This window comes from Callorhinus ursinus, unplaced genomic scaffold, assembly GCF_003265705.2.
Source record: "Callorhinus ursinus isolate GAN/ISIS: 27379988/994484 unplaced genomic scaffold, GSC_fseal_2.0 scaffold45, whole genome shotgun sequence".
Classification (NCBI taxonomy): domain Eukaryota; kingdom Metazoa; phylum Chordata; class Mammalia; order Carnivora; family Otariidae; genus Callorhinus; species Callorhinus ursinus.
Genome location: NW_027397107.1, coordinates 1,605,389 through 1,631,543, shown reverse-complemented (window position 1 = coordinate 1,631,543; position 26,155 = coordinate 1,605,389). Strand labels below are relative to the sequence as shown.

Here is a 26,155-nt window from a genome sequence, read left to right as displayed (position 1 = left end):
CCCGCCCCCCCCGCCTCCGCTCCCCCCGCCCCGCCTCCCCGGCCGGCCTTTGTCGCGCGGCGGGGGGCGCGGGCCGCCGCTGTCCGCGGGCCGTAGCACCGCGAGACTTGCGCCGCAGGCCGCGGGACCCCCGGGGTGGGGGGGACCGGCGGGGGGCGCCCCGGGCGCAGGGGCTGGGGCCTGCCCCGCGCTGGGGGGAGCGGAGGCGGACCGTCCCGCGCTCGCGCGCCGAGGACTCCGCGCGGAGGCCGGGGGGCCGGGGCGCAGAGCGGGTGGGGGAAGAAGCCCATTAAGATGCAGAGGGAAGCGGTCCTTAGAGGCGCGGGGAACAAAGGCGCCCAGTGCGGCCCACTTAGCATGCCGGGGCCGTGCCGCCTGGCTCCCGGGCCCGACCCGCGGCCAAGGGGTGAGCGCCCGGCGCCCAAAAATTCCCGAGGCGGGGACAGCTTGGGAGCGCGCTCGGTGCACACCCCGGCCCAGGCAGCCGGCCCAGGAATGGGGAATGACTTAGCTCTGACGAGGGCGCTGGGCTCTGCTCTTGTTCTGGCGTGGTGACTGGCCTTGGTTATTACCTAAGGTTGTAGCAAGAGCCTCGTGGACACAACCACACGGAGAATTAAACAGATTTTTAAATGTTTTTATCTGCTTATCCTGATAAGGTTAAGCTGCAGAGAGCTTGGAGGGGCCTCTGTTTTTCCACCAGACCCTGGGATCCCTGTGAAAGCTCATGGCTCTTGGGAAGAAAACCCACCAGGTGTCAAGCTCACACGGATGAATGAATACATCCCCGGTGAGAGCCAAGAAGGGCAAGATGGCCCCTAATTGTAGATGTGTTTGCAAAAACATCAGACTCTCTTAAATCCTTTCAAAGAAGCATTTTGGGGGGGGGGAGGGAGGTCGAAAAACAATGCTCGGGATGTATTTTCAAATAGGCATTGTCTTTGGGAAATATTTGTCACTATTGATCGAATAGGCGCTTAATGATATTCATTTGGTGATCGATTGGGCAGACACTGAATGTCTGCAGTAGGCCAACTAGGTGCTGAGTGCACCATGGAAAGGAAACCACGGGGGCCCTGTCCTTCCAGAGCGTAGCCTGGAGGTGGGGAGCAGATGAGCCCAAGAAGGTGTTTGTGCTCAGGAAGCACACAACTGCTGAGGTGCGTGGGGGTGAATGAATGCAGGCAGAGAGACCGTGGAGTGATTGGGGGAAATGAGAAGTCAGCTTTGAAGAAATGAGCAGGAGGTGGACAGGCGAATGGAGAAGACCTTTGAAGTGCAGACTAACGCCTGTGGGCATTTGGCAACGAGACAGGCCAGGCCCAGGGAGATGATGAGAGAAAGGGCAATTTGGATGTCAGCTGGGCACCCCCCAGCGTCCTTGTATCAAGTAGAATGTCCCCGAGTCTCCCAACATCAAGCCAAATGAGAACCCAGCTTCTTTTCTACATACCCCAAAAGGCAACACACTCAAACACCCACATGCACTTGATACACAGTATATACTTGACTGAAGATTTCTTAAGGTAAATGCAAGAGGAGGTTCACCTTGTTCACACCACATCAAACAAGGTAAAATCCATCTTGGATGTTCCCTTTTTTGGCCCTGCTCCCCACTGACGGTTGTGTCTGGTGGCCCATCTTCATACGGGGCACCCAATGTCACCGCACCCCTGCTGCCACCGAGCTCTGCACCCTCCCACCCTCCACGCCCCTTGGAAGTCAGCAAGCCCTTCTCCTTGTGGGGTTCCCCATCGGCCATGACCTGTGGCTCCCTTTGATATCATCTGTGAACAAATGTATCTGTAATATTCGCCCTGAAAAAGAAAATTGGGGTGAACATAATGCATCACCACATACACACACATTTAACATGTCCATGCATATTTGTTGACAAGTTTTACCTCCTTACTGGGCCCAGCCCTGCTGCCCATTTTGTAAATGTTACTCTGCAGGTATCTTTAATCCTTCTCTTTGCGTTTGTCCTTTGCGATAAAAGACAGGTAGCACGCGGCCAGCTGCTGGGGGTTGGAACACTTCCATAGACCGCTTCCAGTCTGTCATGCTATGGTTTCCAGTAAGAACATGGGTGAAGTTATCAGAAGGAGACGTTTCACCCTCTCCCCCAGTCCCTGCACGTCTCAGGGTGGGTGATCTCTGCTTTTGCCCAATTCAGCCCTCACCCTGTGCAGATTAGGGACCGGAGAATCCCAAGGTCACACAGCTCGGTAGCCTGGCAAGACTTGGAACCGGGTCACCCACAGTGCTGGGATTTGGCGGCTGGGCAGGGGAGGTGTTGTGAAGGGGTAGAGAAATGGGGGATCTGGGCCCTTACCTTCTGTCTCGTCTCTCTCTCGCTCTCTGTTCTCTCTTGTTAAATAGGTAAAGACCCAGAAACATCGATTGTGGAGGACAGCCCCCACTCCTAAGTAAACAGTCTGAAATGGAGCGGTTAGTCATTGTTGAATACTGAGTGGCGTTTACACAATACAGTGGTCTCGTGCTAATTATGAGAGCTAGTAGACTGTGACCAGTTAACAGGCTCAGGAATTCCGCTCAACCTTTAAACAACCTAGAACTCTTTTAAATTCCAAAGGAGGCTGTTGAATTGGAAGCTGAGATTTGCATTTAAAAAAAAAAAAAAGGAATGAAGGCAGACCCGCTGGGCCCATAGCACGTGATTGTGATCAGTGATTGGGAGCATGCTTCTCCCAGAAACGCCCTGGGCCGGCAGCCACGGTGCGGGTGACACTCGCCGGGGGGGGGGGGGGGGGGGGGCGGGGGGGGCGCGCCGCGGGAGGTCACGTGGCCGCTGCGTCCCGTCCCATCCCTGTGAGTTCTGACACGAGAGACAGGACTCCCATTGTGCGATGTGTGATGACCCCAGGATTGTTCTCTGCTCTTCCCTTCAAGATAGCAGGAGGCAAGGAATGAAAGCAGGGCCTTCCTCTGAAAAAGAGGGCGTGGAAGGGCAGACAGACAGGCAGACAGACGGACGGGGCTGCCGTATCTGCAAGCAGGGGCGTTTCTTCTCTGCTGCACACTGCTCGGCCCCTCTCCCCGTCCCTCACCCCACCTTTCTTCCTAACTTCTTGCCCTTCGCTGGACAGAGCGGTGGTGGAGCCCCCAAGCCAGTGGGCCTCCCCGTTACTCTCAGAGGCAGGGACTGAGCCCAGAGCTGGATGGGGCCGCGGGTTTAGGGGAGCACAGGCTTTGAAGCAAGAGAGTACAGGTGTCCTCTGTCACCAACGCAGACTTCTACCCACCCTGGAGCTTCGTGAAGCCCCTTATGCCTTGCTTTCCCCACCTGTATGGCAGGTGACGCGAACCTCTGGGGAGTGCTAGCGACCATGGACTTGAATGTGGAGATGTTTGTGCTTGGTACACTTGAGAGGCTTTAGAAGGTGACTCATAGCTCAGCAGAGAAGAAGGGACGTGTGGCAGGACGCCCCAGGCCCCTGAGAGAGAGAGAGAGAGACAGATGCAGAGAGAGAGATGGAGACAGAGACACGGGAAGGGGCCGAGTCTCTTGTTCTGCCTCGGGGAGAGTGGGCAGAGGAAGAAGGGAAAGGAGCAGGCTGTCAGACCCACGTGCTCTGACTTCCATCTTCTGGCCTGAGTCCCTGGAGTTTCCATCACCTCCAATGAGCTGATGGAAAAGCCAACAGCTGAGGGCTTTCCCCCATTCAGAAGCCCAGGGAGGGAGACCGCACAGGATGGTTCTGCAGGGATGGAGGGATGCGGCCGGAGAGCTGGGCCTCACATGGCGCTCTTGGCTCCCTGGGGCCTCCGCGTGGTGTGCCGGGGATGCTTGCATTCCCGCAGGCGACGGGACACGAAGGTACTGAGTCTAGGCGTCCAGCCTCCTGCGTGAGGGGGGCCAGCAGGCCTCAGGGAGCAGGGCTCAACGAACAAGGCTCCAAACCAGGGCCACAGATTTCAGCAGTAATCCAGGCCTCCTAAAGATGCCTTCAGGTTCGGCGGCCAGGTGACCACCCCAGCTGCTCAGAACGGAGGGGAGCAAGAATCCTAGGGCCCTTGCTCCCCACCAGCTGGACACCACCTGGAAGAGGGGGTGGCATGATAAGGACCTCGGGAGGACCCTGCATTCCATCTCAAGGAGACCACTGTCTCCAAAAGAGATGCTTTTCTGTGCTCATGGTGAGAGTTTAGTGGGTTCAAAGGAGTCTAGGGTGAGTGGATTTCTGCCCCTGCCGCGTGGTACAAAGGGACGGTCTGAAGTTAGAACATAACAGACACACACATCTACAGTGAAAATGCCCCATCTGTGAACTCTGAGGGATCAAAACCAAGTAGCGAAGTGTGCACATGCTGCTAGAGACTCAAGAAGAAATGAACAAAATACCCCACGGCCAGGTAGACTTCAGCCAAGCTCTTCCAGCATGTGAGAGATCTAATACACAGCAACTCATGATTAACGTGACATGTGCCGATTTGAGGCTTGTGGTTTACTCTCAGCCAGATCGTAGGACCAAAGGGTCAGTTCCACTCGCCCTAAAACAAGTCCTCCCGGCCCCCCAGGGGAGGGCACATGGCTGGGACCCAGTGGGTCTGGAGACAACATTGGACGATAAAGAGACAGGCAGGATCTTCCTCCCTGGAGGTGTCCGTCCCTGGGGAGCTGCTCCCAGGCTAAAAGAACCCAGAGTCCGATGGCCTGGGCTTCTCAGGAATAGGGGCGGCAGGTGCTTGCCCCCATCCTTGGCGGCGTTCTCCGGCTTTCTTAGTCGCCGGCAGCATGCTGGTGGTCTTCCCTCCCGCACAGAGTGGTGTACACTACACTGTTCTCGGATCGTGGCTTCGGAAGCCAGACGGCCAGTGTGCAAACACTCCACTCACCTGCCCCGTGGCTTACACTCTCTGTGCCTCAGTTTTCTCGTCTATGAAATAGGGATAAAACAGTACTTACCCCAAAGGGGTTTTGTGAGAACTAAGTGAGCTAACATTTGTGAGCAGCTTAGAACTGTATCTCGCATGTGGTTGGCAAAATGTATTTGTTGCTATTACGGCTGTTACCCAAGAAGGTTCAGTAGCCAAGGATGAAATGGGGCACATTTGGGTGGGGGGGGTAAGGAATTCAAAACCACATTGACTGATAATTTGGAAAATAGCATACAGATGACTCTGCACATCAAAAGCTATCCCCAGAGAAAAATTCACAGCTGCAAATATTTGATTATTAAACAGGAATAAATGAAAATGAGTGAACCTCATTCAGGTTAAAATGGTGGAGTCCATCAGTAAGGACTTAGCACTTTGAACCTGAGAGCTCCCCAACTCAAACTGGTGCCAATGGAAGAATCCAAAGAGAGAGTGAAGGACCCAAACGTAGTTACACTTCAGGAAAACTGGAACCATGCCTCTGAGCATCACCAGGACTCACTGTGCACATCTCTCTCCTCCTTGCTACTCCCACCTTCCTCCGCGTGGGGAAGACCTTGCTCCTGACAAGTAGAGTTGGCACAATTTCTGGTTCCCATGCATGGAGAGGGCCTCCATCTCTTCCTCCATCACAGAGTTGAAGGCTGGGGCTGCCCTGGCTTCGATGCCTACCCCCGGATCAACCATGTCCATGGATCAGGTGACCATGACTGTCCCCCCTCGGGATAGGAGACCCAGTCTATAAGAGGAAAGCGCCTCCTGGCAGAACCCCGTGGCTCGAAAGCATAGGCACCATGTCTCCAGAGAAGGATGCAAGGCTCTTTCCACAGTTGGCCTCTAACAACATGGGAAAAAATGATCTGAGATAAATGCAGACACTGATTTAGCAAGAAGTCAGAAATGTTCATAAGAAATAAAAAGAAGCATCTATAAATGACTCCAAGGGCAGAGTCTTTTTGGAAAGGACCTCCGTGTATCCACCTGCCAGCCCCCACCCTCCCCACCAACCACCGTGCGCCGATAAAATCCAGCTGCTTGTCGTTTCCGACGCACAACACACACGGGGATACCTCCTTTCCCCAAGATGCCCTTGTCCCATGGTAACCATTTATTCCTGATTGCCTCCTCGCTTCCAGTGGAAATTGCATAACTCCCTCCATGAAGGGGCTCCGTGTCCCAGCTTTCCCGTCTGCCACATACCCTACCGTGCTGGGATCCATTTCTTTTGTATGCTCATTTCATTAAGTTGTGAGCTTGGGCCTTCATATTTTTGTCTCTTCCCTGGTACCTAGCTCGTATCCTGAGCCACGGGAAATACTCTAGTATGATGGAGTGAGTGAGGTGGGGAAGTATGGGTGGCGAGGAAGGCGACCGTCTTATCAGACGACGGTGCTCACGTAACGCACCACGCCTCCGGTCCGCGTCCTCCACGGTAGGATGCCCAGTGAGTGCTGCTGAGCTTCCCAGCACATGCCTTACAACGCCTCCTGGCTGGGCTCTTTTTTTTTTTTTTCCTTGCCAAAATTCTAATCATATTATATTAAAAGCTGTATCAGTTACTCTTGGAGAACAAGAGGGAAAGGAGTATGAAAAAAGGATACTCCGAGCTCGGCGCCCTACTCGGGGTGAGTCTTCATGCTCCCCGAGTGGGTGAGAAGGAGCTCAGGGGCTCCATTTCCAGCAGCAACCGCAACCCCTGCTTCTCGATGCTCAGCTCTTTCACAACTTCTAGTCGCCTTGACACCATGATTTCGCAGGCTCGGGCATTTTTGATTTGGCCTCCTTCGTGATGAAATGCCACATGTGTGAATTTATTCAGGTATCCATAGGTAGCCACTTTCCTGTTTGTATTAATCCTTTTGGAAGCCACCCTCACAGATGACAATTTTTCTTCGCCAGCATAATGAGATCATCTGAACGTTTTAGCGGGTAATTCTAATTCTTTGAGCTTATGTTATTTATAAGGAGGTCGTTATTGCTTAAAAATGCCAGGTGAATTAATGGAGTTAATGATTAATCTCTCTCTCCAAGTAATCTTCAACATTCTGTTGGCGTCCACACCGGTTACTCAGAGACAACACGCCCAGACCAAGTTCATTATCCAGACAACTGGTCTGCGACTGCTCAGTCATTAGCATGCATATTACCACAAATAGGGGACAGGAGACAATGACTCCCTCCCTGTAGGTCACACTGACAGAGGGAAATCAGCACGTTTCTGTTTAAGAACACTTATTTTGAGCACCCGGAGTCTAACTCCTTGAGGGGTAAGATTTTGGTCTTCTGCATATCTACCTTTTTTAAACACAGTCTTGGGGGATTTTAGAATTGAATTTTAAAAAACCGTCTCGTACATAAGTTAGAGGCAAACCTTAGAAACTCTCCCGTTGTCCCTGCTTGCTGTGTCCAAAAGGGGACTAAAGGTTAGAGATGCACCAGCTCTGGACTGCGTTAGCATCCGGGCCGAGGTGGGGGTTGCAGGGAAGGCAGGTCAATCACTGTTGCTTCACTGTTGTGTCTCAAAGGAAGACATGGACACCCACCTCTCCCCATTAGCAGGAAGTCTAGTCTTTCACAAGGTTTTCTGCCTCCCAGGTGTCTCCTGGGGGTTCTCAAGGGATCTGAATTTCCCACAGGTCTTTCTTGGGGCCTCACCACTCCAGTTGGCCACCTCCCCGCAACATCTGCTCCAGACCTCTCTCCTGGCTGGCACCTGTCTCTTCTAGTGATCCTGTTAGATTTCTACTCTGCTGGGCTCTGTTGCCCACACCAGGGCTGCCATCCTGGGTCAGCCATAGGGCAGGCCTCTGCTCTCCTCATCTACGAAGGGCAGTTCCTGCTTCTTCTCACCACCTGTGAATGGGGCCAGAACCGCACGTGTCTCCAGCTACTGGCCCAGGTACAGACGGACCCCAGAAGCTGACCATCCTGTGTGCTGCTCATCTGCCTCTTGCACTGAAAACCCACTTGCCATCACCTGAACACCGAGCCAAACCAAAACCCAGGGGTGTGTTGGGGCCACTGGACTGCCTGCCCCCACGCACACACCCCCACCCCAAGTGCTGTAGCCTCCCCTGCTTCTTAAAGTCCAGAGAGAGGGGATTTCTTTCTGCTCCCAGAGAGAGGGGAAATCCCTCCCTTCACCAACTGGTTTAAGGTCACCAGCTCCCCGAGAAGACTGAAGGGGGGGCCTGCATTTCCTTCCTGACCAACCAGGCGGTAGGTTCCTCTTCCTGTCCCTGTGGTCTCAACAAGATGATGGTGAGGCTGGTAGTGGTAAGTTTCCCTACGCGTGGGCTTCTCGATCTTACATATGATTATAAAGAAAATTCCCTGTGATAGAGAAAAAGCAATGCAGGATTGTGGGGTGGTGGCCGGGGTGGGGCTGGGGTCTCCTCATTCCCCCGTCACTGGTAAGCTGTAACTTACTGCATCACTGAGGAAAAATGAGCAAGAAAAAGCTTAGGAGAAAGCACAGATCTTCACATGCACTTTATTTCATCCCGCAAGCTTCTAAAATTGTGATTTTAAACAGAATGTTTGTTGACCAAATCAGCTTTGGCTTTATAATCCTTGAAGGGAAAAGTCATAGTATTAAAAGTAATAATAATCCCAATATTTGCTGTGTGAACCATCTGCTTTTGCCCCTGTACAGTCCCCCAGAACCTACTTTGTTCACACACCTCACAAGGATTTGCTCAGGTGGGGAGCCAGCCCACCGGACATCAGCATCCTGGCTGGTGGTGACACATCCCAGACACTGTTAATAGAAGGCGTCCTGAAACCCTCGCTTTCTCTTTTTCCCTGGGGATGGGTGTGTTCCTCGTTGGGAGATTCCCTTGTTACTCTCTCAGTGCCCACAGAGAAGAGCCCTTCACTGGGTTGGCACGGGTGTTTCTGAGCGACAGAAAATTAAAGTCAGGATCCTGGGGTGAGACTGAGCTCAGGACTAAACTTGGAGGTGGGAAACCAACACGAAACTGTTAAAATTGTCCAAGGCAGATGTTGACTTGAAAGCTCTTTCTTCATTCACAAACAGAAAGAACAGGAATAGAGAATCTAAGTAACACCTACTGAAGATAAATATATATTAAAGAAGGAGGAGGAGGAAGAGAAGTTACAACTAACGATTAAAACAGAAAACCAAACAAAAAACGAATATAGTCAAAACTCCTTTCCTGACAGGAGGCCATGATCTATGAGGAGCCATGTCAAGGAACATGCAAAAAGCAAAGTGTGTCCAGGACTCCAGTGGAACCTGTCCACGTGGCTGCTTCCTCCCCGTGGCGGGGGATGCATTTGTCTATGGTGACTCAGTGATACTGGCCACGGGGCCACCTGTCTCAGCTCCCCACACTGCACACACACAACACACCTTCCCTGGCAGCCCGCAGGGTATAATCTGGTTCCCTAAGGAGGTCTGCTGTAAGGAGGTCATGAGCTGGTCAGCCCACAGGAACAACGCTGATGTGCTTTCTATTTTTGTTCTCCGTTAAACATAAATTGGCATTTGGTCAGTTCAGTCTGTCCCTCAAGGTCTGATAAGTTTGCTTGAGTTAAAAAAAAAAAACAAACAAACGTTCCAGATCATGGACGATGGTCATGCCCTAAGCTGATGCTGAGAATCTCCTGGCCACCCTGGAGGGCATTTTGGTCTTACTGGTTTCCAATTTTAATCAATACAATCTAAATAACAACTATATCACATCTGTATTTATGTGAATATGTAGGCTTGTATCTATATACATATACTGTATCTCTCTATAAAGTGCCTAAAAGATATATTTTATTTAACCCTTCGTAACTTTTTTAAAGATTTCATTTATTTAATTTGAAAGACAGTGCGAGCAGGGGGAGGAGCAGAGGGAGAGGGACAAGCAGACTCTGCGCTGAGCACGGAGCCCAACTCGGGGTTCAATCCCACAACCCTGAGATCAGGACCTGATCTGAAATCGAAAGGCAGACGCTTAACCAACTGGGCCACCCAGGCGTCCCACCCTTTGTAATTCTTTAATTCACTTATTCTCATTCTCATTTTATGATTCTGGTGACTGATATTCAGAGAGGTTGAGTGACTTGCCCAAGGTCACACAGCTAATGAGTTCCAGAGCTAAATATATGAACCCAGACTGGGCTGACTCCAAAGTTTTGGCTCACTCAATCTCCCAAGTTTTAATTAAAGTCAGCCCCACTGATAGATGTATCTCATTTTAACATGCACGCTTGAAATGTAGCTTCCAGGGTCAACTTCGTGCAGTTACTTGAAATAAGATGTAGGAGGCTGTAAACTGTGCAAACGAGTGGAGTGAGCAGGTGTCGGAAGGTGGGATGGCCCTCGTGCCCCAGGCAAGGTCGGTCCCTCAGGTGGCAGGAGCCTTCAGGCTTCCCACGCCGAGGCCTGGTCACGTGGTCTCACTGGCCACTAAGTCAGCGCATCCTATGATGGGTGTGTTGTCCCTGGTGCGGTTGATGATTTCTGTTGTACAGATTGGACCCCCAGCTGTGCTGGATGTTCTAAGGAAGTCAGAAGCGAACTGACCTAACTTCTCTAAAGTGCAAAGTTGTGTCCCCTGAGGTCTGTGATTCGACTTTGTGTTTGTAGCATCAGCTGCAGGATGAGGAGGTCTTCAGTTCGTAGTGGATGAGCCCCAAATACAGTGATGCAGGGATGGGGGGGAGCAGCTGGAATGTAGAATCCTATGTCCTTTTTAGTTCATTTTAAGTGGTTTATTTTCCCAAATTTTTGTACTCTTTTGTTTCAAAATAATTTCAGACTCCCAGTAAAGTTGTAAAAATATTAGAAAGAACGATCATACACACCTCACCCCAATTGTTAATATTTTGCAACACTTACTTTATTGCTTTCTCTCCATCTATCTTCATGTTATCTTTTTCTGAACATTTGAGAATAACTGGAGACATTATAGCCCTTTCTGCCACACACTTCAGCGTGCATTCCCTAAGAACAAGGGCTCACTCTTACATAACCACATTATCATTATTACAATCAAGAAATAATGAAAAAAAGAAATTATCAGGATGCCATGTAATTATCTAAGCTACAAATATTATTCATTTTCCCCAATGATCCCAAAAATGTTCTTTATGGAAAAAAGGAATTCTGGTTCCCAGAGCTCTGATCCATAATTACACATTGTCATGTCTCTGGAGGCTCCTTTAATCTAGAAATGTTTCTACTTTTCTCCTTAGTCGACTTTACTTTTTAGAACAGCTTAAGGGTCACAGAAAAATCCCTATATGCCCCTTGCACCCACACGCACAATCTCCGCTTGTACCAGAGTGGGACATTTGTTCCATCGATGAATTGATGACATTGACACATTATAATCACCCCAAGTCCAGAGTTTACATTAGGGTTCACTTTTAATGACAAATGTTTAATGTATCCAGCATGGTATACAAATCATTTCACTGCCCTAAAAATCCTCTGTTGTCCACCTGTTCGTCTCTGCTATAAACATCCACGGGCAGGTTTTATGTGGACACAGGTTTTTGACTCCTTCGGGTAAATTACCAAGGAGCACGATTGCCGATCCCATGGTAAGAACATGTTTAGTTTTGTAATAAACCACCAAACTGTCTTCCAAAGTGGCTGCATCATGTTGCATTCCCACCAGCATCAAATAAGGGTCCCTGTCACCCCAAATCTCACCAGCATTCGGTTTTGTCATTGTTTTAGGTTCTCACTGTTCTAACAGGTGTGTAATGGTGAAATGTTTCTACCACCATTTTTGGAACAGTAAAAATCCTCGTCCGTGGACCCGATCTCTGGGCTTGTGGCTTCAATGATGATTTTGTCATTATGGAGTTGTGTTCTGATCTCACAGCTGGTGGGGTGACCTTAACTAACCACAAATAACGTCATTAGCTGAATCACTAGTCCAAGTCGGGGCCCAGGGCACCTAAATTACCTACATAATTTAGCATAACTTTGGAAGCCTGGGTAAAATGTATTACCTTAATTATTTGATGATCTACATGTATAGAACCATCACAAAAGATTAGAGTAGCATTATGATAGCTGTCTGTCATGTATTGAACAGTAAGGCACCATTCCAAGATTCCATTGCTCTTTTTTCCAGAACAGCCTGGAGAGGGAAGTGCTAGCTCGGTACTTCATGGATTCTGGATCGCACTTCTCAAAACAGGGTTTGCCTTACAGTCATTGGGGTTCACAATCATTGTCACATTGACGCCATGCGAAACTTGGACAAAAAAGCCCTTTGTTGATCCTTTCTAGTAAGAGCCAGAAAGTACAGAATCAAGACTTGCAGACTGTCCTGAAGACAACAGTGAACACTCTTGTAAGAAATACTCCGTTTTCCCAGCCTTGATGGCCCAGAGGATGATACCATAAGGAAACACATGGGCATTGACAAGTCTGAGTTGAAAATGACTCAGAAGAAGGGCTCTGAATGCTACCAACTTTTAGGACAAGATGAACTAATGTGTGCATTTACGAGTGATAAACGAATGCAAATCAAAACCATGGTGAGATACTACCTCATGCCAGTCAGAATGGCTAAAATCAACAACACAAGAAACAACAGATGTTGGCGGGGACACGGAGAAAGGGGAACCCTCCTACACTGTTGGTGGGAATGCAAGCTGGTGCAACCACTCTGGAAAACAGTATGGAGGTTCCTCAAACAGTTGAAAATAGAGCTACCATATGATCCAGCAATTGCACTACTGGGTATTTACCCCAAAGATACAAATGTAGGGACCCGAAGGGGTACGTGCACCCCGATGTTTATAGCAGCAATGTCCACAATAGCCAAACTGTGGAAAGAGCCAAGATGTCCATCGACAGATGAATGGATAAAGAAGCAGTGGTATATATACACAATGGAATATTATGCAGCCATCAAAAGGAATGAGATCTTGCCATTTGCAACGACGTGGATGGAACTGGAGGGTGTTATGCTGAGTGAAATAAGTCCTTCAGAGAAAGTCAAATACCATATGATTTCCCTCACATGTGGAATTTAAGAAACAAAGGAAACGAAAGAGACAAAGCAAGAAGCCTACTCTTAACTCTAGAGAACACACTGATGGTATCCAGAGGGGAGCTGGGTGGAGAAAGGGGGGGAATAAGGATGGGAATAAAGAGCACACTTATGATGAGCACTGAGTAATGTACAGAAGTGCTGAATCACTGTATTGTACACCTGAAACTAATATCACACTGTAAGTTAACAATGCTGGAATTTTTTAAAAGAATGATAATGATTTTTTAAAAAAAGGTATCTAAACACATCTAAAAGGACGCTTTCAATAATATGAAATAAGAATTTACATATTAAGAACGTACGTCAGTGCTGTCTTCCTTTTGTTTTGGTGCGTAAGTCCGTGACGTCCTTCACATTCGACGGCGTCTATGAAACATGCTTTTATTCCGATTGCCCAGAGCGGGTAGTGAAGGCTCAGGGCACTTAAAGAGACTTCGAAGCGAGTAAGAGACAGAGCCAAGGTCTTCACTCAGGCCTGTCTGGCTCTACATCCCAGCTCTTAGCTAGTCTGCGATGCACTTTTCAGAGGTCCCTTTTGGACATGATGGCCTCAGCTCCGTCTGCCGTGGGAGCCCCCAAATGCAGAGTGTTGGCACAGGGACGCAGGAAGGCTGCAGGAGCTCCCAACATGCCCTCGGGCCTCTCACCGTCATCTGGGGAGTGGGGAACCAGCATTCCTGGGTCCTTTCTACTCCTGGGGCCATTTGCAAATTGAAACAATGGACTCTACCCGTCTCCTTTAGGAAATACCTATTATCTCAGACAAAGTCCAGGCTTCAGCCCTTCTGGAGTTGCAAAATGATCTCAGAAGCAATATCAACATGCAAGACAATGAAAATCTCTGCGTGAGTTGAGTCAGGGCACAATAGAACAGGATATAACTTTGACTTAAACGTGGCACTGGGGGAAACATAAGCAAAGTAGTCTTTGCTCTCATGAATGGATAAAGAAGCAGTGGTATATATACACAATGGAATATTATGCAGCCATCGAAAGGAATGAGATCTTGCCTTTTGCAACGACGTGGATGGAACTGGAGGGTGTTAATGCTGAGTGAAATAAGTCAATCAGAGAGAGACATGTATCATATGACCTCACTGATATGAGGAATTCTTAATCTCAGGAAACAAACTGAGGGTTGCTGGAGTGGTGGGGGGTGGGAGGGATGGGGTGGCTGGGTGATAGACATTGGGGAGGGTATGTGCTACGGTGAGTGCTGTGAATTGTGTAAGACTGTTGCATCACAGATCTGTACCTCTGAAACAAATAATGCAACATATGTTAAGAAAAAAGAAAAAGAAGAAGAAAGCAGGAGGGGAAGAATGAAGGGGAGTAAGTCAGAGGGGGAGACGAACCATGAGAGACGATGGACTCTGAAAAACAAACTGAGGGTTCTAGAGGGGAGGAGGGTGGGGGGATGGGTTAGCCTGGTGATGGGTATTAAAGAGGGCACGTTCTGCGTGGAGCACTGGGTGTTATGCACAAACAATGAATCATGGAACACTACATCCAAAACTAATGATGTAATGTATGGTGATTAACATAACAATAAAAAATTAAAAAAAAAAGTAGTCTTTGCTCTCCCCCCAAACACCGAGAGCCAATATGACCGGCCGGGCACCCTGCCCCATGTGAATACTCCTTTATTTGCTTCTGATGCCTCATGAATACGCTCAGTTGTTCACATTAAATTGTATCTAAGCCCGCTCAACCCACAGGGTAACGTTTCCTGCTCTCACAGGGCACTTTCCCTCTTTATCCCAGAACACATTCAAGGAAAACATACTTCCAGTACTACTTTCTTATTTTGCTGAAAGCAGAATGTACAACAAAGGGCCTGAAACTTAATTAGCACGTTAACATAATCACATCAAGGATAGACATAGCATTTGACAATAGGAAATTGGATAAATCAATGCAAGTGGTTTCAGCCCCATGCTGTATGATTAGATCCCCCCCCCAAAAAAACCTGGCTTAAATGCTGTCAGACGCATTTACTGTAGTTTTTTCTAATTTATGAGGTTGGAATTGTTGACACCAAAGAGTGCTTAAATTTATCTTCGCATTTAACTGAGTCAAAAGTTCAAGCACGCATATTTTCCTCCTCACGGGCTCCTTTTCGACCTTCTGTGCTAAATGTAGATGCTCTTTTGCTTTCAACACGTCTGCCAAAGTTGTAATGCTGCTCTGATAAGTTTTGCAAACGAAAACGGGTAGCCCTGCCGATGTCAAGGGCTCGGGATCCAAAAGGCATAAAGTGGGCAAAGACAGAGCCAGAGCAAGAGCAGGATGGCCACCCGGGGCCCAAGTGCCGCGGTCCAGGGAAGACGGACCCGGGGAAGGGCCCCCCAGAGCTCCGCATAGCCTGCCGCTTCAGGGGATCACACCCATCGCAGACGCAGAACTTCGGGATGCGCTCATTCCCAGAGTTTGTTCCGAACTGTCTCTCTCTGTTCATTCCTGGTGCCCCCCCCGCCCCCATCTTGTTTTTGGGATCTGCGGCGGCTGTGTGATTACCCCCGAGACTTCCCTTCACCCTTCGGGTTTGGGCTTCCTTCCAATCCCTAGAGGTTGAAGCATTCCTACAATACCCCCTGTACTTCTGTGTCTCCTGTGCCTTCCTGACCGGCAGTCACACCTTGTCCAGGATGCCCCGCTGCACTTTGTCTACACGGCTCTTTCCATGCTGGTTACGTTTTAACATTTCCACTGCAGTCCGTGCAACATGTATGTCTTTCGCGGGACGGTCAGCTTCCTCGTGGCAAAGGCTGCGTCCCGTTGATGTCCCAGCCTCGCGGTTACCCAATGACTCCCCTTCCCCGAGAACGCCGCTCACCCGCTGAGGGCCCTGCACCTGCCCTGTCATTCTAGGAGCTCAGCTAGGTTGCTACCGTGGTTTCCATTTAGGGAAGACCCTTAACTGCTGTGGGGCAGCTATCTCCTGCCCACGCCTGGGAAGGTGGACGCTGGAGTTGGTAATCTCCGTCCGCCCACCCAGGTACTGATGCACGCATGCACTCAACAGTCGCCCAGAGGTGCTGGCACTGGCCAAGTGTTCTGTGCATAGGAACGACAAAAGTCAGTCCCCGCCCCTGATCCTAAATAGCTTCTGCCCTTGAGGGGGAAACAGTGACACAAGGCACGTGTGAGCAAGCGCCACCTGAACTCAGAAGAGTGAGCCACTTGCCTCCCCGTGCTAGCCAGGCGAGCTGCCCTTGAAATTACACCACTTACTTCTTGCAGGTTACTTCCCGCCAGTTACGGTTCTCTCCATTATCCAGAGAAGGAAATACAAGCTCAGGGAGGCAGAATGACCCTTCTGAAGACAGACAGCCTTTAAAGAGCAAGGCCAGGCGTGGGCCCAGGCTTTCCGGAGCTAATCGCAGTTCCCTGTTCCCTGTGCCACTGGGGCCTTTGCCTGCTGCGCCGTGGTTTGCGGCATTAATATCAATAGACGGTCAAGGAGACCGTGCCCAGCCTTTCATTTCTGTTGGAGCATCTCTTAGAAGAACAGCACTGCGTTTCTTAGGAAAGCAGCAGTCCACTTTTTGAGAAATACAAAGAGAGGATGAGACTTCTTTTTCCAAATTAAATCCACATTTTAAAAAAGTCATCATAACACACTTCCTCCCCTGACACGCTTCCACCCAGGGATAGCCTGGCGCTCATTCCCCAGGCCTGGCTTCTCTGTGAAGCCACGGGCTACCTTCTGCCTGTATTTTTCTGTGATGAGCCCGGTTTCCAAGACCCAGGGAAACTTTCCACTACACGGTGGCACTCCTGAATGGTACAATTGCATGTTCGATCAAATGTATGAGAGATTTTGTTCTGTGAGAACTTTTTTTTTTTTTTAAGATTTTATTTATTTATTTGCCAGAGAGAGAGAGAGCACAAGCAGGGGGAGCGGCAGAGGCTGATGGGAACGGTGCCTCGCAGCTACTCACCCCGGCCTTGGTGAAGAGTTTATGTGATGAGGGGCGCCTGCCTGGCTCAGCCGGTAGAGCACACGATTCTTGATCTTGGCGTTGTGGGTTCAAGCCCCACGTTGGGTGTAGAGACGACTTAAGAATAAAAGTCTTAAAAAATAAATAAATAAAAGTTTCTGTGACTAACGTGTTGATAGTAAGAGGCCCTGGCTAGATCACGGAGACCCTAAAGGAAATAGCACTCCAAGGAGTTTATGCAAAATAACATCCTTAGCTGTTCACTGGCCTAGGTGTGCGAAGGGCACGAGTGGAGAAAGCCTGCCTGTGAATTCCAGCTTGAACCTTCGACCAGCCGGGTTATCTTGGGCCCGCAAAGTTGAGAGGCTCACAGAAGTCCTGGGAATTTCCCAGTGGGCTCACAGGATCCAGTCCGAGTAGAGTCCGGCTCGCACCTGCTCAGCACCCCGGCCTGCAGACTGCGTACGTTCTCCCCACCAGTCCTGTTCTCCTGTTCTCCTCTCTTCCTGACGTCAATCCCTCGTTCCTTTCTTACGGATTTGTTGAGATGGCCCAGATTTGACCCTCCATGTCTCGGCTCTGCCCCTTGCCCCAGCCTCCCCTAATACTGGTGTCCTTCGGGTCTCAGTGCTTGGTGTGGCCTGAGCTGGACTCTCCCGGTCTCTGTTTGCCGGCATCTTTGTAAAGCCTTGGCCGCCCTCGGTTTCTCCCGACCCACCGGCTCCCCTGCTTCTTCCTGCGCAGACACTTCACTCGGGCGTCCCTCGGCCGCGGCCGTACGAGGGAATTGGGCTCGGCAAGCAATGAGTGAAATCAGAACCCTTCAGGCGTCGGGTTTTTGAGACTCTCGTCCTTATTGTTTCCAGAATGAAAGGGTAGATAGCGATCCACGGGGCACCGAGAAGAGGCCGAGGACTTGGCACAAAGAGCAACGGGGCCAGAGTGATCCCCAAACCCAAGGGGCAGGGTGGAGGGGAGGACACAGCGTATGCTTCTGTGTCACGGAGAAAAGCTGCCAAAATGTGATTAAGCTTTTTGAGTGAGAACTTAATAAAAATGCCTTTGCTGTTGGTCTCCATGGCTGTGGGATGAATGGAGCGAATACATTTCCAGGACACACAAAAGGCAGCCTGGGAGCTGGGCAGCGTGGAGGCCGTATTCCTCCTACTATTTGCTCCTGCGACCGTCGACCCGCAGACCCCGGCCAGAGTGAGCGTTGGCTTTCCGGGTCCTGAGCAGGTGTGAACTTCTTCCCGAACGAGGAAGAGACCTGATCTTGAGGAAGACTGGATTCCCGACAAGCCAGCTCACTGCTGCTTCTGGGAAGGCTTGGCCAGAGACTGTCCTAGCTCCTAGCTCTCAGGAAGCCCTTCTCGTTCTACAGGTCCACTTCTTCTCTTGGCCGCGCCCGGGGTGGGCAGGAGCCGTCCATGCCCCGTGGCAGAGGAAGACACGACAGAAGTGGTAGAACCCGTGGCGGGCGAGGTGGCCATGTGGCCCAGGAGAAAGGCTGAGTCTGAATGCAAGTTCCACCTGGGACTCAGGTCCCGGGGCCAAATGTGGAGCCCGATGCAGAGCTTGAACTCACGACCCTGAGATCAAGAGTCAGACATGTAACCGACTGAGCCATCCAGGCGCCCCAGTAGATACAACTTTGAAGAAAGTTTGATTCACAATGAAAAACTCACTTTGGATGTAAATAAAGATGTTTAAGACCTTTTAGAAAAGTATTTAAATCTTTCTTGGAAAATATAAGGATATCCTTAGTAAGTGGAGAATTAGATCATATTCTTGAATGGAAAAATTTCAGTTATTTAGAGATGACAATTTTTCCAAAATCAATCTACAAATTCAATGCTGTGCCAACCTGAATCCCAGCAGAACTCTCTGGGGAACCTAAAAAGCTGACTCCTGAATATTTGTGAAAAAAACAAAGGACCAAAAGAAGCCAGAAAAATTTTACCAAACAAACAAACAAACCCAAAAAAACCCAAGATGTTTTGATTTGCCCAAACTAGAAGTCGAAACCGTTTAAAGCTGTAATAATTAAGAAATAAGACTGGCAGGGGAATAGATAAACGAGTTAAACAGAGAGAAAGCTGACACTTGTAGGTTAGAAAAATCTAATATGTGGTACAGGTGTTGTTACAAGGTGGGGGGGAGTAGATGAGGATTGATGGATTGATGGTGGGGTTACTGGTTAATCCATCATCTTTCCCATCTCATTCTGTACTCAAAGATCACATCTGGGTGGACTGAAAACCTAATAATATGAAAAGCAAGCAAAAAATAATTTAGACATAAATACAGAAGAATATATTTGCATCCTAAGAAAGGCAAAGGGTTTTTTTTTTTAGAAGACCAAAAAGTATAAACCAGAAAGGAAAAGTCTGATAAATTTGATTGTATTAAAACTTTAGCCCCATCACAGTCCCTCAGGAGCAGAAAAAGATATCCTGAATGCCATGAGTAAATGTTCCTATCTGTGTAACTAACAGAGAATGAGTAGCAAGAATCTATGAAAGCGTTCTCACTCATCAATCAGATTAAAAACATCAATCCAATAAAAAAATTGAGTAAATAGTATAAGAAGCATTTTATGGAAGAAAAATGAGTCCCATAAACATGAAAATCTTCTGAACATCTCTAATAATCAGGGACATATATATTTTTAAAATATTATGTTACTGTTTTATACCTATCATGTTAAAAACATTTTAAAGATTGACAAACCCAGTTCTTAGGTGAAAGTACAAATTAGTAAGACCACTCGAAGACCGTCTGGTGATATATGTACCAGGGTAACAGCAGGGATAAGTGATGGGTAAACCTGTCTTTTTCAAAACGGGAAAGAGCCACAGAGAATGCAGGAGCTTTCTTGGGCAAAGGGGTTTTAGGCGGGAAAAGGGAACTGGAAGTAGGGAACTGTAATACCTTTAGACAATCCACACCTCCTCCCCGGAAGGATTTTCCTCCCCAAGTGACACAGAAGTGCAGAGCTCCGCACATGTGCTGGACACATTTTGTTTATTGGGTCAGAATGTGTCATTCTGGCTGATCCCTATGTTCTCCCTGGCGTCCTCACTTCCATTCATGTCTGTCTGTCTGTCTGTCTGTGTCTGAGCCACAGGACCAGAGTCAGACTTTGAACCTTGGTGTATCACTGAACTAGTACTATAATTTTGTCATCTCATGGTCATTCCACCTCTCACGGAGAGCCTCGGACCTGACGGGGCATGGAAAAGGAACAGCAAGACAAGAAGAGAGAGGAGAGCTATAAACAGAAAGGTAATGAACGTGAGACTGGGGAATCCAAAGATAAATGCACTTCCCAGATGTTCACCTTGTAGAAAGAAATGTGTCTTTCTTTCTTTCTTTCTTTCTTGCTTGCTTGCTTGCTTTTTCTTTCTTGCTTTTTTAAAGATTTTATTTATTTATTTGACAGAGAGAGACACAACGAGAGAGAGAACACAAGCAGGGGGAGTGGCAGAGGGAGAAGCAGGCTTCCCGAGGAGCAGGGAGCCCGATGCGGGGCCCGATCCCAGGACCCTGGGACCATGACCTGAGCCGAAGGCAGACGCTCAGCGACTGAGCCACCCAGGCGCCCCAAGAAATGTGTGTTTCTAATCATAAACAGAATTATTTTGTTTATTCACTTATCCTCGTTATTTAAATTAAATCTATTTCTTTGAATACATAATCCATTTACATGATTCAGGTTCAAAGAGCTTAAATTCTAGGGTAGAATGTCCTCCTGACTCCACCCTTAGCTTCTCCATCAGTCTGGGTCCTTCAGAGGAGCGTAACCAGTAGGACACAGGGGGAGATGTATTGGAAGGAGCTCGCTTACGTAGTCGTGGAGCTGAGACGTCCCAGCCCGCAAGCCAGAGTCCCAGGAGGGCCGTTGGTGTGGCTCCAGGCCAAGTCCGAGGGCCTGAGAAGCAGGGAGCCGAGCGTAGGTGTCAGGCCTGAGTCTGGAATCTGAGGTAGGAGCAGACCAGTGTCCCAGCTGGAAGACAGGCGGGCAGAGAGGGGGGATTCTCTCCTTCTCAGCCTTTTGTTTGCTTCAGGCCTTTAGCGGTTTGGCTGAGGGCCACCCAGGGTGAGGAGGCCAACCGGCTTTCCAGGTTGACCCATTCAGAGGTTACTGTCATCTGGAAACGCCCCTTCCAGACACACCCAGATAGTGTGGAACCCCACATCTGGATACCTGATGTCCCAGTCAAGTGGACACGTAAGATTAACCACTGAGCTCCCAGTCCATCCCCTGAGGAAATCAAGGACAGATGTTCCAAGGAAATACACAAATTCCTCCTTATGCCCCTTCTTTGCCCAATGGCATCACCATACACAGGGTTCTACGCCGAGCTTTCTTCACTGAGCAAAATAACATGGAGATATTTCCACATAAGCACATGAGGACACCCTCGCTCCCTTTTATGGCTGCATTGCACTCCACTCGTCCCGTCAATACCGTGTGTTACCAACCTTTTTGGCCTCTGCCAGGCAGCCAGGAGAGCCTCTCTCTCTTTGCATTTCTGTTATTATGGGTGAGGCCGAGCTCCTAGGGAGCCGTTTCCACCTCCTTTTTCATAAATGGTTTCTATCTTTAGCCCATTTATTAAAACTTACTTTTTACTTTATTGAAGTGACATATGCACTCAGTTTGAAAACTCAACTAAGTCTACAAAGCTTGCTAAGGAAAACAGAAGTTCCCATCCCCACGTGAGTTTCCCCACTCCTTGGCACCAACTACTCCCAACACCTTTCTAGGCTTCTCTCCTTGTCTAACTCTGTCTCAAAATCATTGGAGCAGCCCACTGAAGCGAAGATAATGTTTCAACACGTGGTGCTGGAAAGACGAGACATCCACATGCAAAAAAGTGAATCCCAACACAGACCTCACACCCTTCACAGAAATTACAAAATGGATTACACACCCAAATGTAAAACACAAACTATGAAAGTCTCAGAAGGCAATGTAAGACAAAAGTCAGATAATCTTGGATGTGGTCATAACTTTCAGATACAACACCAAAGACACAATCTATGAAAGAAATAATATGCTGGGCTTCGTTCAAATAAAAATTCATTAAAATAAAAACTTCTCTGTGAAAGACAATGTCAAGAGAATGAGAAGAAAAAGCCACAGACTGGGAGAAAGTATCTGCAAGAGACACATCTAATAAAGGACTGTTATTCAAACTATACAAAGAGCTCTGAAAATGCAATAAGAGAACAAACAGCTCACTTAAAAATGGGCCAAAGACCTTAGCAGACACCTCATCAAAGAAGATATTACAGATCCAAAATAACCATATGAAAAGATGTTCCATGTAGTATGTCATCAAGGAAATGCAAATTAAAAGAACATTGAGATGTGGATGGAACTAGAAGGTATGATGCTAAGTGAAATAAGTCAGTCAGAGAAAGACAAATACCATATGATTTTACTCATATGTGGAATTTAAGAAACAAAACAGATGAACATATAGGGGAAGGGAAGGAAAATTAAAATAAGATGAAAACAGGGAGGCAAACCGGAAGAGACTCTTAATCATAGGAAACAAACTGAGGGTCGCTGGAGGGGAGGAGGTGGGGGGCTGGGGTAACAGGGTGACGGACATTAAGGAGGGCACGTGATGTAAGGAGCGCCGGGTGTTATATGCAACTGATGAATCACTGAACTCTACCTCTGAAACCAATAATACAGTATGTGTTAATTAAATCGAATTTAAGTAAAAGATTTAAAAACAACAACAACATTGAGATACGACTACACCCATATTAGAATGGCCAAAATCCAGAACACTGACAACACCAAGTGCTGGTAAGGATGGGGAGCCATAGGAACGTTCATTCAGTAGTGGGAATGCAAAATGGTGTGGCCACTTTAGAGGACAGCTTGGCATTTCTCGCAGATCTAAAGTATTCTTACTAGCAACCGCACTCCTTGCTATTTACTCAAAGGAATGGAAAACTATATCCACAGCAGGTGCATTCATACTCAGCAAAACTTGGAAGCAAACAAGATGTCCTTCAGTAAGGGAATGGATCATTAAATTGCGGCGCATCCAGACAATAGAATATTACTCAACACTCGAAGCCATGAAGGAATCTTAAAAACCTATCAGTAAGTGGAAGAACACATACCTAAAAGGCCACATACTGCATGACTCCAACTATAGGACATTCTGGGAATAGAAATGGCAAACTATGAAGACAATCAAATGATCAGTGGTTGCAGGGGTAGGGAGGGGACACGAGCAACAGGCAGAGCACAGAGGATGTTTAGGGGAGTGAAATACTCGGTATGATGCCATAATGATGGATACACGTCATTACATATTTTTCCAAACCCACAGAATGTACAACCCCAAAGGGAACTAAAATGTAAATTGTGCTCTTTGGGTAATTATGGTGCATCAGTGCAGATGCCTCAGTTTTAACGGATGTCCCACTCTGGTAGATGACACAGCACCCGCTTGGAGCAGCAGGGAGGGCGCTATTATTGAGGGGTTCTCTCACTCAGAAGCCCCTCGGCACTGGGAGGGAGCCCTGGAGAAGAGTCTGGAAGGCGACTGTGAGACGCAAGGTCATCGCTTGCTGTAACTGTTTTTACCTCTGGCTCCCACGGATGGAGTCTGTGTTCCCCGAATGCTGCAGGGTCAGCGGCCCACGGCCATGCCTTGCCGTGGGGAGGGCAGGGCTGCCCCTCGGGGAGGGCCCCGAGCGCACTACTTCCCGGGACTCGTGGGGGGCAGGGCGGAGGCCGCCCTCACCCTGCCCTGCCCGCTGCCACACGTCCTTCAGAGCCCTAGCCGGCCTTCCACTGCTCTTTGCATCCTGTCCCGCAGATTAGGACACAATTAAACATTCCGTTTCCATCGTCTTACACCTTGTACGCCGCCTGAAGGGACTTTCTGTGGGGCCCACTGAACACGCGCTGAAAGAGAATTTATTAAATCGCAATTGCTTGGGACTCCTTCCCATAGTTGTCTTCCTTCTTACCTCGTTTCCAGGAGGTCCTGGGGCCCAACAAGGTGGATGCTGCTGGAAGAGCCTGGCTCTTTGGGTCTGTTCTAGAGCCTCACTCCTCAAAGTGCCCACTCCCAGTGACCTGGGGGCGCAGGGTTCAGACGTGGGGGAGCAGGGCAGGCCCCCTTCCTGCCAGCGCCCTGGAGCAGGACCGGGCACCTCGGACAAAGCCCGTCAGGGGGCTCCCAGCTCTCGGCGCAGGGAGCTCAGGCCCGGTGGGGGGCGGAGGCCACTCAACCACCCCTCCCGGACTGGCGCTCGGCTCCAGGGCTGGCTGACCAACCCGCAGCGGAGGTCCCCGGGACAGGCCCCATCAGAGGCCTCCTGCCTGCAGGTGTAACGGCCCGGGCGGCAGCCGGCTCAGCCCCGCGCTCGGCGCTCCCAGCCCGGCCCCCAAGCCCCGGAGGCTTCCCCCCGAGCTCGCACCTGCCTCCCCCATCCCTGCCCGCCTGCAGGAGCCGCTGGGCCAGCAGGTGGCAGGTCGGGGCCTGGGCTGCGCGGACTGTGGCGGCCGCCGCCCCTCCTGCGTCTGCCGGTAGAAGACGCGGCCGCTGTAGCCCCCGGACGCCAGGCTCGGCCAGCGCCACCCAGGCGCCTGGACGCGGCAGCAGGTGACTGGCCACTCCCGGGTCGCTGCGCGCGCCCCCTTGGTGCTCCTGGCCGGCAGGCTCCCGGGCGAGGCTGGGCGGAGAGAGGAGACCCGCGCGGAGCAGAGCGCAGCCCCACAGCTTGGAGAAATGCAGCGCTCCTTCGGGGGAGAGGGTGAGGCTGCTGATTCCTGTGCCTCCACAAGGCAGGGAGGGACGAGCCTGTGGAATCACAATGAAAACAAAGTGTGCTTATCAAAAACCAATGATGTAATGTATGGTGATTAACATAACAATAAGAAATTAAAAAAAAAAGAAAACAAAGTGTGCTTTTTGAGAAACAACCCAGGTGTCCCTGTGGCCTCATCCGGTCTCCTGGGCGGCATTTCTCCTGGTGGCAGCCTGCCCCGCATGTGCCCACATGGAGCCCGTGGGGGTTCGGGAGGCCCTGCGCCTTTTCCCACCTCCTCACCCTCGGGCCCCATTTCCTACCTTGGTGTCCCCATGGCTTCCCGGCCGAAGTGTCCCTGACCAACCCCGCCCCAGTCCCCACGCTCCTCTGGGGGCCCCGTTCTACTGGCTGGTCCCTCACTATAGCTGCCCCTGGATTGGGATCTTTCTGATCAGGTGGGAAAGTGGCCACTGACTCTCCCTGTCTCTGTCTCCCCATCCCTCTTTGATCACCCTGCCGTTCCTTTCCTCCAGAGTGGGACTCTGCTCCCTCGGGTCACTCTGGTCACAGGGACAGCGGCTGAGATGGTCCGCGCAGAGAGAGGCGTGCGGTGTCTCCCACGCGGGCTTGCCAGCTCCACCTTCTCCCCGCCCTGGCGAGACAGCGCACAGGCCAGCCTTCTGATGCTGAGCCTCCGTGTGGAAAGACCATCCCGCTTTCCTCCTCTGCTGAGCTGATTCTTGAGCCCGTGGCCTCCTGCTGACCTGGCAGCTCTTTGCAGACACGGGAGCTGAGTGCAGCTGAGCTGGGCCCCAACCAGGAGAACCCAAACCGTCAGCCCACAAAGCCCTGAGCTCACCAAATGGTGGTGGTTTAACCCATTCCACTTTGTGGTCATTTGTTACACAGCTGTAGATAACTGGTACACGGGTCCACATACGGACCATGGGGAACGTTTTAGTCTTTTCTAACGTGTAGCAGTTTTTAGAGTGTCTGACATGGGGCCATTATGCAGGACATGTATTTGGCCGAATGGATGGATGAATGCTCTGTATATATAAATGGGAATCTGTGCATAAACACACTATGAAGACATCATTTAAGGTATGTCTTCAAATAAACAAAATCTTCCCCAGGCTCTGTGTTTTCCAGTTTGATGACAGATGATCCTCACTGTTAGGGTGACTCTCCCTGGTTGTGCAGGGGTTTGTAGGGTCTAATGAGGAGCCCCAGGGCATGGGAGAGGAGCCTCAGCACAACTGTGGTCGAGCCTGTGTGGTATCTCTAGAAGCACGGGCTGTGTGGCCTCCGATCCCCACCTGGGCATGAGCTCCCTGCTCCATGAGTGGGGAGGCCCCTGACAGGGTTTGTCCCCCAGATGCCCTGGCTTCCCTTTGAGGTGCTGCATCCTGCTCCAGGGTGCTGGCAGGAAGGGGGGCCGGTCTTGCTCTCCCACATCTGGAACCCTCCTCCCCACCG

General features: G+C 49.8%; 1 protein-coding gene across 1 annotated transcript in view; it reads right to left on the bottom strand.

The window, feature by feature from the left end:
• ARNT2 (aryl hydrocarbon receptor nuclear translocator 2) overlaps nucleotides 1-24,195 on the bottom strand; it is a 190,423-nt gene extending 166,228 nt beyond the window's left edge. The window contains exon 1 of the mRNA XM_073882167.1: nucleotides 23,891-24,195. The gene's annotated coding sequence lies outside the window, so the exon portion shown is untranslated. The remainder of the gene's footprint in view (nucleotides 1-23,890) is intronic.
• Nucleotides 24,196-26,155: the final 1,960 nt, after the last annotated feature.